General features: G+C 36.5%; 1 pseudogene; it reads right to left on the reverse strand.

Moving 5' to 3' along the window:
• Positions 1-3212: 3212 nt before the first annotated feature.
• On the reverse strand, positions 3213-4266 carry LOC105980396 (annotated as a pseudogene).
• Positions 4267-10423: the final 6157 nt, after the last annotated feature.

Consider the following 10423-nt stretch of genomic DNA (forward strand, 5'->3'; position numbering starts at 1 on the left):
GGTAAAACAAAACAAAACAAACAAAAACAAAAACAAAAATCACTCAAGTTGCAAACAAGCTCATCAGTTTTGGGTGAGAATAAGTGTCTAATGTTTGTTTTCCAAGTAATTAATTGTTGTTTCAAAACTCTCACCTGCATACTATTGAGTTTTGTCATTACAGATTTTATCCTCTGCAACATTTAGTCAGAACTTCAGATGGGTAAGTAACCCTTGCACGTATTTATTGGTCAAACTAAACTTTTATTCTTAACAAGTTCCAGGTAACCCGTCCTTAAAAACTAATTCTATTGATCTCCATGTTGCTTCAATTGGGAATAAAAAGGGTCTCTTAAGCAATAACTCTCTCTTGATTTATCAATCTCCTGTCCCACTCCACTGTGAGATACACCATCAGTCAAGTCCCAGTGAGACTCTTATCTCTAATTAACTAGCAAAATTCTGGAAATGGTGCTGTAGCTCAAAGTGGTAAAGTGCTAGGCTTGAGCAAAAGAGCTCAGGGACAGCACTGCCTTCAGGCCACTGACCAACAAATGAAACCAACCAGAGCATTATCCCAGCAAGAAGTAAACACCACCAGGACAAAGCTTGTCATGGTGATGAGAATCCATCCAGAGGCAGCTGGAAATGAGGCAGTGGTATCAGATCCTAAATGGAGTCACTCTGTTCCTGCCCTTTCAAAAAGAACCAGAGCCTAGAGATTAAAAGAAAATAGTTCCTTTAATGACTTCAGTCCAGCCCCAACATCTGGTTGATTATTCTTTTTTTTAATTTTCATTTATTTTTTATTGTGAAAATACTGTACAGAGGGGTTAAAATTACATGGGCAAGATAATGAGTACATTTCTTATCAAGTATTGTAGCCTCCTCCTTTGTTTCCCCTTCCCATTCTTAACCAGTCCACCATGCTGTCCCCTGTCCAGTTGCCAGATGTTAGAAGTAGTAAGCAACATGATCCACCAACTCCTGGATTGGAATTCAGGAGATGGGAATTAACCCAGTCATCCAATGTTTTTTTCTTTTCTACCCTAAATGGTTGGCTTCCCTTCCTTCTGCCGTTTGTGTATTCTCTAATCATATTTTTTCTTTCTAATTGCTTAGCCCCTGCCTCATAAGACTTTTTTTTTCAGATTTTATCCAAAGACACATAAGCAAGCACGTTCACCACTAAGGATCTTGTTCTGCTGCTGTCTCTTGGACTTGACAACATTTCTGTACTCTACCCTTACTGTTGATGGCTCCTTGCCATCAGGAAGTTGCCAGAGAAGCAATGCCCCTTTATAACTTCAAAAGGCTGGGATGTTAGGTCTGCCTAGGAAAAATGACCCTTTCCCTCTGCTTTCCTCTGTGTACACATAGCCCCTTTCCTAGAAGTTCCCACTCAACATCTGTAGCACAGGTAACTGGCCCACCCAGGGGCAGTGGAGGTTCCCAGGATCTGAGGTCACTTCCACAATTGTTTTGGCCACATATCCTCTCCACATTCTCCCTATATAATCAATATCCATCATTAGTTACCCCTTCCTCTCTTCCCTTTTCTACATAGTTCAATCTTTCTCTTTCTCCTCTCCCTTTTCTCTTTCTCTTTCCCGTCCCTCTTCCTTCTCTCTGCATAGATCCATCTCAGGCAGCCCCTCTGCATACTACATCTCGTGTAAGGCCAGCAGGTTCAGTTTTTACAGTAAACTCACCTTTGACTGAAGAACCATGTGGAGGTCTCCTTTCTCCAAAGGTTACAGTATGATAATAGGTAGACATAGAGTACTTACATATCTTCAGGAGCGTGGTACATCTCTTGTGGATGATGATACCTATATAAGACAAATATCTGTAGATCAGCTTTTTTTTTCAAATTTGCTGGTCCTAGGACATGAATTCAGGGCCTGGGCACTGTACTTGAGCTTTTTTGGCCAAGGCAGGTGCTCTACCACTTGAGTCACAATTCCACCTTGGGATTTTGCATGGGTATAATTGAAGATAAAAGTCTTATAGACTTTTCTGACTGGGTGGCTTTGAATGTTGATCCTCAGATCTTAGCCTCATGAGTAGCTAGGATTACAGAAGTGGCCCACAAGCATCTGGTTGTAGAATACATTTTAAGTAGCCCATATGCCCACATAGCAAGCTTTTTTTCAGTCTGTATGTTACAGATTACAAATAGTAGAACCATTTTTTGTTTTATTGACCATTTTGTTTGTGTAGATGATTTTAGGTATATTGCATTTTGTTTTTTTTGCCACACACAAACACTTTTATTAGTTTTCTCTACAACAGACAATAACATCAGTCTTTTAAAAACAGATTCTCAGTTCACTTGAGGCCAAATGGATCTAAGGAAAACAGATGAAAACTAAATATTTAAATTAGTTAAAAGGCACTATATAAGATATCAACTAAAACCTACAACCACAGTGGTAGCAGGCTGAAAGATTAAGCTACAGCAAATTATCTAGTGTGAACATTAACAATTACACAGCAGGAAGCAAGATTGTATTGCAAAAGACTACAGTACAATGTTGGGCCCAAGATGATATTTGGCCAGGAAAGGTCAAGATAGTTGAATGTAAAGCCAAATAGAAAGGAATGGTACAAAGGAGTATCCAAGTTATACACAGTCAAGCAGATGATGATGATGGATCAGGCTTCTTCCTCCAAAGACATATTTGCTACACTGAGCTACCCTCCATCCCCACTTCAAGATCTTGCCTAACAAATGCTTAAGCTGAACTGCTTGCTTCTGCCTTACAGGGGACTCAGCTACCAAGACTAGGTTTGAGGTTGCTCAGACCTGCTTTAAGGTATTAGGCCTTGGAGAATCTATCTCACATAGGCTGGCTTTGTTGCTAGTTACTTGGAACAAAGAAAAAAAAAAACCTATAGTATTCAGATGAAAAGGGGTCCAAACTTTGTCAATCAAATTTAAACCACTTTGCAGAACAAGGTCAAAAGTCTGCAAATGTTACAGCAGCTAAGTAATGTTGCAGGGGTCATAAATTATGACCAAGGAAGCCAGGATAAGATAATTCAGGTAGAAAATCTCAGCAGTTCATCTCAATTTGCCTTTCCCCAAATTAGAATCCGCTAACTCTAATATACCATGTGGGATGTAGAAAGCTACACTGGAGCAAGCTAGGTCTTCTGCTAAATTTTTCAAATACTAAGAGAAACCAAGGGAGAACAAGGGGTGGGGTTAACTTCAGTTTTTAAGAGCCTCAGAAGTTATTGTATGATAAAAGGACATGGCTGAACAGGTAGGAAACTCCATTGTGAGTTCTCCTGATGGCTTCTGCAAGGATCATGGAGATGTCGATCACCTGTATTTTGGAGCAATGCTTCATCTTGTCCTCCTGAGGTATAGTGTTGGTGACTACAACTGCTTCAAAGCAGGCGTTGTTGATGTGAGAAATGGCTGAGCCAGAAAAGATTCCATGAGTCAAGATTGCATAAACTCTGGTGGCTCCAGCTGAGAGAAGTTTGTCAGCTGCATGGCAGATTGTGCCACAAGGGTCAGCCATGTCATCAACAAGGATAGCCACTGGATCCTTCACATCTCCTACTAGTACTATGTGGTCTACTTCATTGGCCTTCTTCCGCTCTTTGTGAATCAAGGCAAGGTCCAACCGGTCTGCAATGGAGGTCACTCTCTTGGCTCTACCTGCATCCGGTGAAACAATAGTGCAGTTCCTCCATTCAGAGATATTCTCCCTAATCCACTTCAGGACAGCAGGCTCTGCATACAAATTGTCCACTGGGATATCAAAAAAGCCCTGAATCTGAGAAGCATGTAGATCCATGGTGATGATGTGATCTGCACCAGAGACAGACAGCGTATTTGCAACCAGCTTGGCTGAGATTGGAGCCCGGCACTTATCCTTCTTATCCGCTGAGCATATGGAAAGCATGGGATGACTGCAGTAACTCGGCTGGCTGAAGCAATCTTACAGGCATTAACCATGATCAAAAGCCCCATTAGATTGTCATTAATTTCACCACAACCACTCTGAACAATGTAGACATCTTCTTCACGTACAGTTTCACCAATTTCCACACATGTCTCCTGATTGCTGAATTTCTTAGTCACCACCTTGCCTAGCTCCAGGCCCAAGCGGTCAGCAATTTTCTGAGATAAGTCTTGGTGGGAGCTACCGCTGAAGATTTTTATATTCAGCATCTTGGACAGGTATCCTAGGCGTTCTTCCCTCAGAGGCCACGGGTGCTGCTGAGACCAGAAGTGAGGTCTGCACAGACACTTAATACTAACAGCCTCGCGGTGCTACTCTGCCATCTTCAGGTATATTGCATTTTGGATAGAGCATATTTTTAATCATTTCAGTTGTATTGAGCTTATACACTTTTTACTCTGTAAATGTCTTCACAATAGACAGATAAAGTTTGAACAGATAGCTTTACATATTTTTGCTCACAGCTATATAGGGCTAAATATGTATTTCTTAAAACAAAGTTTATTTCAGTTATAAGGTTGTCATTTCAGGGTCATACATAGAAGAGGATACTTAAATTAGTTGGGGTTTATTTTCCTAAGTAGTTAAATGCCTGATAAAATCTGTAGAAAGAAAATATTTTCTTTAAGCCAATTTTATTGCAAATGCTATCATTAATGCAGAACAATTGTTTATTTTCATGCTGAGGTTGTCTTTGAACTGTGATCCTACATGTTCAAGCCTTCTGAGTAAGTAGGATTATAGACATGTGCCACCAGAACCCAGATCAGAACAATATATATTTTTTATCATTAATTTGCTTTATTGTTATTATAGAAGTGATGCATAGAGAGATTAAAATTACAAGAGTCAGGTAATGAGTATGTTTCCTTTTGTACAGTGGCTTGTGTTCCCTCAATATCTCTCAGTCCTTCCCTCCCATCTCCACCCAGAGTTTTATAGTTTACTTTCATCAGTGACCAGTGTGCTCTACTGCTGCACTGTTTACCCTATTTCCCTTCTTAAGATGTACACTTGAATATACATACTTAAATAGAAAGGACAGAATCATCAAAATTAAAAACTAAGTGAAAAAGATGAAAGAAACAAAAACAAAGGTTTCCATATCTTGAAGTTTGTTTCAGTATGCATATTATTTTAATAAATATGAAGAGGCATTTAGGAATTGTGCCTTTGTGTCTATCTCCTAAGGATATCCTCTTTTGGTCTCATTGTATGTGAGTTTCTAGGATCCTGTATAATTTTTCATATCCCAGTGTATTTTAGATCTAATTTCAACATATCAGAGAGAACATGTGTTGTTGTCTCTCTGAGCTTGGCTTACCTCACTTAATATGATTTATTCTAGTTCTATCCATTTCCTTGCAAATAACATTATTTTTATTATTTCTAATGGCTTTGTTAAATTACATTTTATATAGGTACCACATTTTCTGGATCCACTCATCTATTTTGGGTTATCTGGACTATTTCCATATTTTAAATAGACATAGCAAGTTAAGTGATAACTACATTAGTGAATTAGATTTTTATCTTAGAAAATTCCTTAAGTAATATTTTCATGATTTCTGGACTTAACATAAATGTTTTTGATCCATTTTGAATTGATTCTGGTGTAGGGTGATATAGAAACCATGAAAATATTATAGAAAGGCAAATGAAAAATAACAGGTCTCTTAGGCATGGGTCAAAACTTCCTAAGATCTAGAATGACAACAAATCAAAGAAAGACTGATAAATGAGATTGCATCAGACTGAAGGAGTTCTGCATGACAAAAGGCATAGCTAGCAAGATAAATAGACAACCCATGTGATGGGAGATTTTTTTTTTTACTAGTTATTCATCAGACAAGGGTCTCATATCTAAAATATAATTAGACCTCAAAAATTAACCACCCTGAATGAACTCTCAAAGAAACAACAAACCGATTAATAAATGAGCTAAGGACTTAAAGAGAGACTTCTCAGAAGAATGGCCAATAGACACATGAAGAAGTGTTCAACATTTCTGGGGATAAAGGAAACAACATTGAGATTCTACAACACTTCAATGTGAATGGCCTTTATCAAGAAAAATAACAATAATAAATGCTTGCATGGATGTGGCTAAAAGGAACTCTATTATACTGTTTGTAGGAATGCAAACTTGTTACCACTCTGGAAAGCAGCATAGGAGTTCCTCAAAAAATTAAACATACTGTTCCCCTATGACCTAGCAGTTCCATTCCTGTGCATTTATCCAATAGAATACTAACAAGGCCACAATATAGCCACCAGCACAACCATGTTCATTGCATCTTCATTTACTATAGCCAAGATATGGAATCAGATCAGATGCCCCTCAATGTGGAATATATACACAATTGGATTCCATTAGAAACAATGTTATTCTCCCATTCGTAAAGAAATGGAAAGACTTGAAAATAATCATTGTAATTGAAGTAAGCCAAACCCAAAGAAACAGGTTGCATGGTTTCCCTTATTTGAAATAATTAGAATGTGCCTATAAATCTACAAGTAAACCCAATGGCTAGTAAAATACAAAGATACACTTGGACATGATAATTTAAACAGGACTCTAAACATTCACACAGTGAGACCAAAAGAGGATATTCTTCAGAGATGAATCAAAGGAGCAATATGTATGTGTATCTGATCATATAAAATTATATATATGAGTATATAGATAAACTAACACAAGGAAATGGATATGAGATTATTTTTCTTTGTTTCTGTTTTTTTAATTGCCTTGTTTGTTTATCTGTCTTTGGGAGGGTAAGTGTGGGCAAAGAAATGATGGGACAAAGGGTGAATAGATGCAGCAGTGGTATTTGCTAAACACTAAGTTGAAAATGAACTATACAACTTACAGGTGGACACAGGAGGGAAATACTGAGAGTGAAAGAGGGTAAGGATGATACTGTTAAAAAAGAGATGTGTGTGTCTGACTTATGTAACTATAATCACTCTGTACATTACCTTTATAGTAACAATAAAAATGCCTAAATAAATTAGCAGGAAAAGTTCCCTAAATAATAATTTATTATTTAATGACACACATAAGCTTTTTTCAGCTCCATATTTTTTCTAATTTTGAGCTTTCTTGATCTTGTCCATTTTTTATTCCATTTTGGAACAGTCCTTTAGGACAAACATTATTTTACAAAGGTCTTCCTCCTTTCAAAATCCATTTAACTTTCTTATTAAAAAACGGGTCTTCCTTACATTGTGGTATCATTCCCAATTGTTGATTCTTTTTTTTCTGTTTTCTAATTTGTATTTAAAATAATTGTCCAAATTTTTTGAGTTTAGACAATTGTTTCTTCTTCCATTAAAATACTTTTAGTGGTCTTCATATATTTTGTTAGTGCAGAGATTTGAACTCAGTTACTGTTCTATTGACAGGCATTCTATTACTTGCACTAACCTGCTTATTATTTTCTGGAATGAGGTCTCACATTTTGCCCTGGATGGTCTGAATAATTTTCTTCTTATTGAAGCTTACTGTTTAGATATATCCTTAAATTTCAATGACTATCCTGGAATAAAACATTAAACTGTTTTTAGTACAAAATCTATGAGCTGAAATACATATCACCTAATTATAAAAGAGAGTTGAATCCAATTTACATTTATGATACACTGAAATAGGTTAAGGTTCTAGTTTGTAAAATTCTTTGCCCTTCAATTCTAAGGTTGGGAGTTAATTCATGAATGTCTACATTTTAGTTCAGCATGATTGAGATAAGAAGCTGGTAAAACCAGTTTCTTTAGAAATGGCAGCAGGAAAGTAAAGATGCAATAAGAGCACATAAGAATTGATGTAGAAATACTCACACATTTATGTTTTCAATAACTTCAAGTTTCCTCTTTGCTGATTATTTTCTGTTCCTCAAGTTTCCTCCTTGCTGATTATTTTCTGTTCCTCCATTCTAATTTACAATTTAAAATAACTTTCAAGTCTTGGTTTTAAGTAATATTGTTTCTTTTTAAAATAAAATATTCTTAATAACTGTGTATATTTTTGTTGTACTGAACTTTGAACTCTGTATCTTTCTGAATACATATGCAAAAATTGTTTTATATTAGGTCAGCCTAAACTTAAATGGATATGAGCTGAAGAAGGTGCAAAAATTAATTTAGCAGCTGCAAGTACATTGGTAAGTTATTTCTAAAAATTCCAGGAGCCGATTGAGTTGTATCATTACTATTCTTTTAGAACTCACCTTGTTAGAGCCTCAGTTTTGTGGGTGGAACAAGAGTTGATGCTTGTGAAGTATCCTGAGTCAGTCACCAATAGAACTGCTACCTCAGCTATCAGATTTTTAGTTTTTACCAAGCCAATGATTGATAAACAATGATAACATAGTGATATACAAAATTAATTACATTGGCTGGGTGCCATTAGCTCATGCCTGTAATCTTAAATAATCAAGAAGTTGACATCTGAAGATCATGGTTCAAAGCTTGGCCAGGCCAAGGAAGTCCTTGAGATTCTTATCTCCAATTAAACACCAGAAACCAGAAGTGGCACTGTGGCTCAAGTGGTAGAGTGCTTGCCTTGAGCTGAATTGCTGAGGGACAGTACCCAGGCCCAGATTTCAAGCCCAATGACTGACAGAAAAAAATTACATTAATTCAAATTCAGCTTTTAAACAAACCATTATGTTACCTTTTTTCTTTCTTTCTCTCTTTAGTATATTTATCAGATAGAATTCTCAGCATGGAAGAAAACAAGCTTAACCCTTTTTATTCTTAAGCAATTTGAAATAGTGCTCTCCAGCCCAATCACTATGGTGTTTCTCTGAGTATTTTATATCCCTTCCTTGATAATTGCTAGCACAACGTTTTTGAATGAATTTAAATACTCAGAAAAGCTTCCAAATAAGTGATCCAAATTTCCTTGTCAGACAAATGGTAAAAGCTCATATAGTTCAATTGAACTAATGAGAGTTCTGGAGAGCTTCCAGAACATAAGGAATTCAAATATTCCCTGCCAGAAAAATGGCATAAGCTCATATTAGTTTAGCAAAGTGCCCCTCCAAATGGCTTAGAAGACTCAAAAAACAAAGACATGGAAGGAGAAGGTCTAAGGTATATTGATCAGGAAAAACTTACAGAGGTCACAATTCAAAGCTCCTAGAGTTCATGTGTCATACTTCAACTGATGATGGTTTAAAAAAAAAAGAGTCCATTTTGGCTGAAATGGAAATTCTCCATCTCTCTTCAGTTCATATGAATTGTATTACAGAACTCTCATGTGGTTATCTGGAAAGAAAATGCAGACGCTGGCCCAAGAAGGTTGAGGGCCAAGGTCTTTTATTTTAGAAGAGGAGCCTATGTTTTGGACTGACCCACACAGTATAAAAATTTCCTGCCTATTGTTAAGACTCCACATAGAGCTCCTCTATGACCCAGCAACCCCACTTTTGGGCATTTAACCAAATGATCACAAACAAAGCCATACTAAAGATACCAGCACAACTGTGTTTATTGCAGTATTATTCACCATAGTTAAGATATGGAACCAATCCAGATGCCTCTCAGTAGATGAATGGATCAAGAAAGAATGACATATGTCTAAGACAAGCAAAAAAAGTCAAAGGTAATGTACATATGACCATATAAGATGATGCTAAGTGAAATGAGCCCCAAGATCCCACAAGAGGTTATATCTTTCTTGCTCTTGTTTTTAATATATTTATTAATGTACTATGTGATTATTTTATTTTTTTGTTTCTATTGTATGTTCTTCTCCTATGGTATAACACCTGTTTTAACTGTATTTTGATTCTGGTGCCCTGCATCTTGTTTATAGATTTTTCTAATTTGGGGAGGGAAAAGGAAATAACAAAATGCTGAAAACTGGATGCAGGTTGACCCATTGTAACAATGAGATGTACAAGACACTAATGTTGAAAATGAACTTTACCACTTCAGGGAGGGGGAAAGGAGGAGTTGAGAAGGTGGGGAGGGAAGGGACAATAGTGGAAAAACAAAGGAGGAGGTAACAATGTTGGATAGGAAATGTACTTACTACCTTACTCATGTAACTGTAATTCCTCTGTACAGTATCTTTACAATAAAAATATATACTAAAAATTCCTGCCTATTGTTTCACTGTATCTGTTTGTATCTCATAAATCCTTCACAAGCCCTAAGACCTCTGAAGATGGAAAATTGAGACAAAAATTGTGTCTATTTTCCTTGCATCCAATTTTGAATACTCTATCTTCTTCTAGTAACTTCTGTGTGAGGTTTTCCAGATAGTGGGGAGCAATCTTGATCTTTGGTAATATTAGTAATTTTAGTGCAACAATGTACAGGTTCTAATTTCTAACACTAAAAATTGATAGAATTAATTCTTTAATTTGTACTTATTTCTATGATCTATACATTTATAATTTGTTGTGTAATCTACTAAAGAAGTTAAGAAAATATTGGCACTACTGTAAAATGTT

The sequence above is a fragment of the Dipodomys ordii genome, unplaced genomic scaffold, assembly GCF_000151885.1.
Source record: "Dipodomys ordii isolate 6190 unplaced genomic scaffold, Dord_2.0 Scaffold9, whole genome shotgun sequence".
NCBI classification, from domain to species: Eukaryota; Metazoa; Chordata; class Mammalia; order Rodentia; family Heteromyidae; genus Dipodomys; species Dipodomys ordii.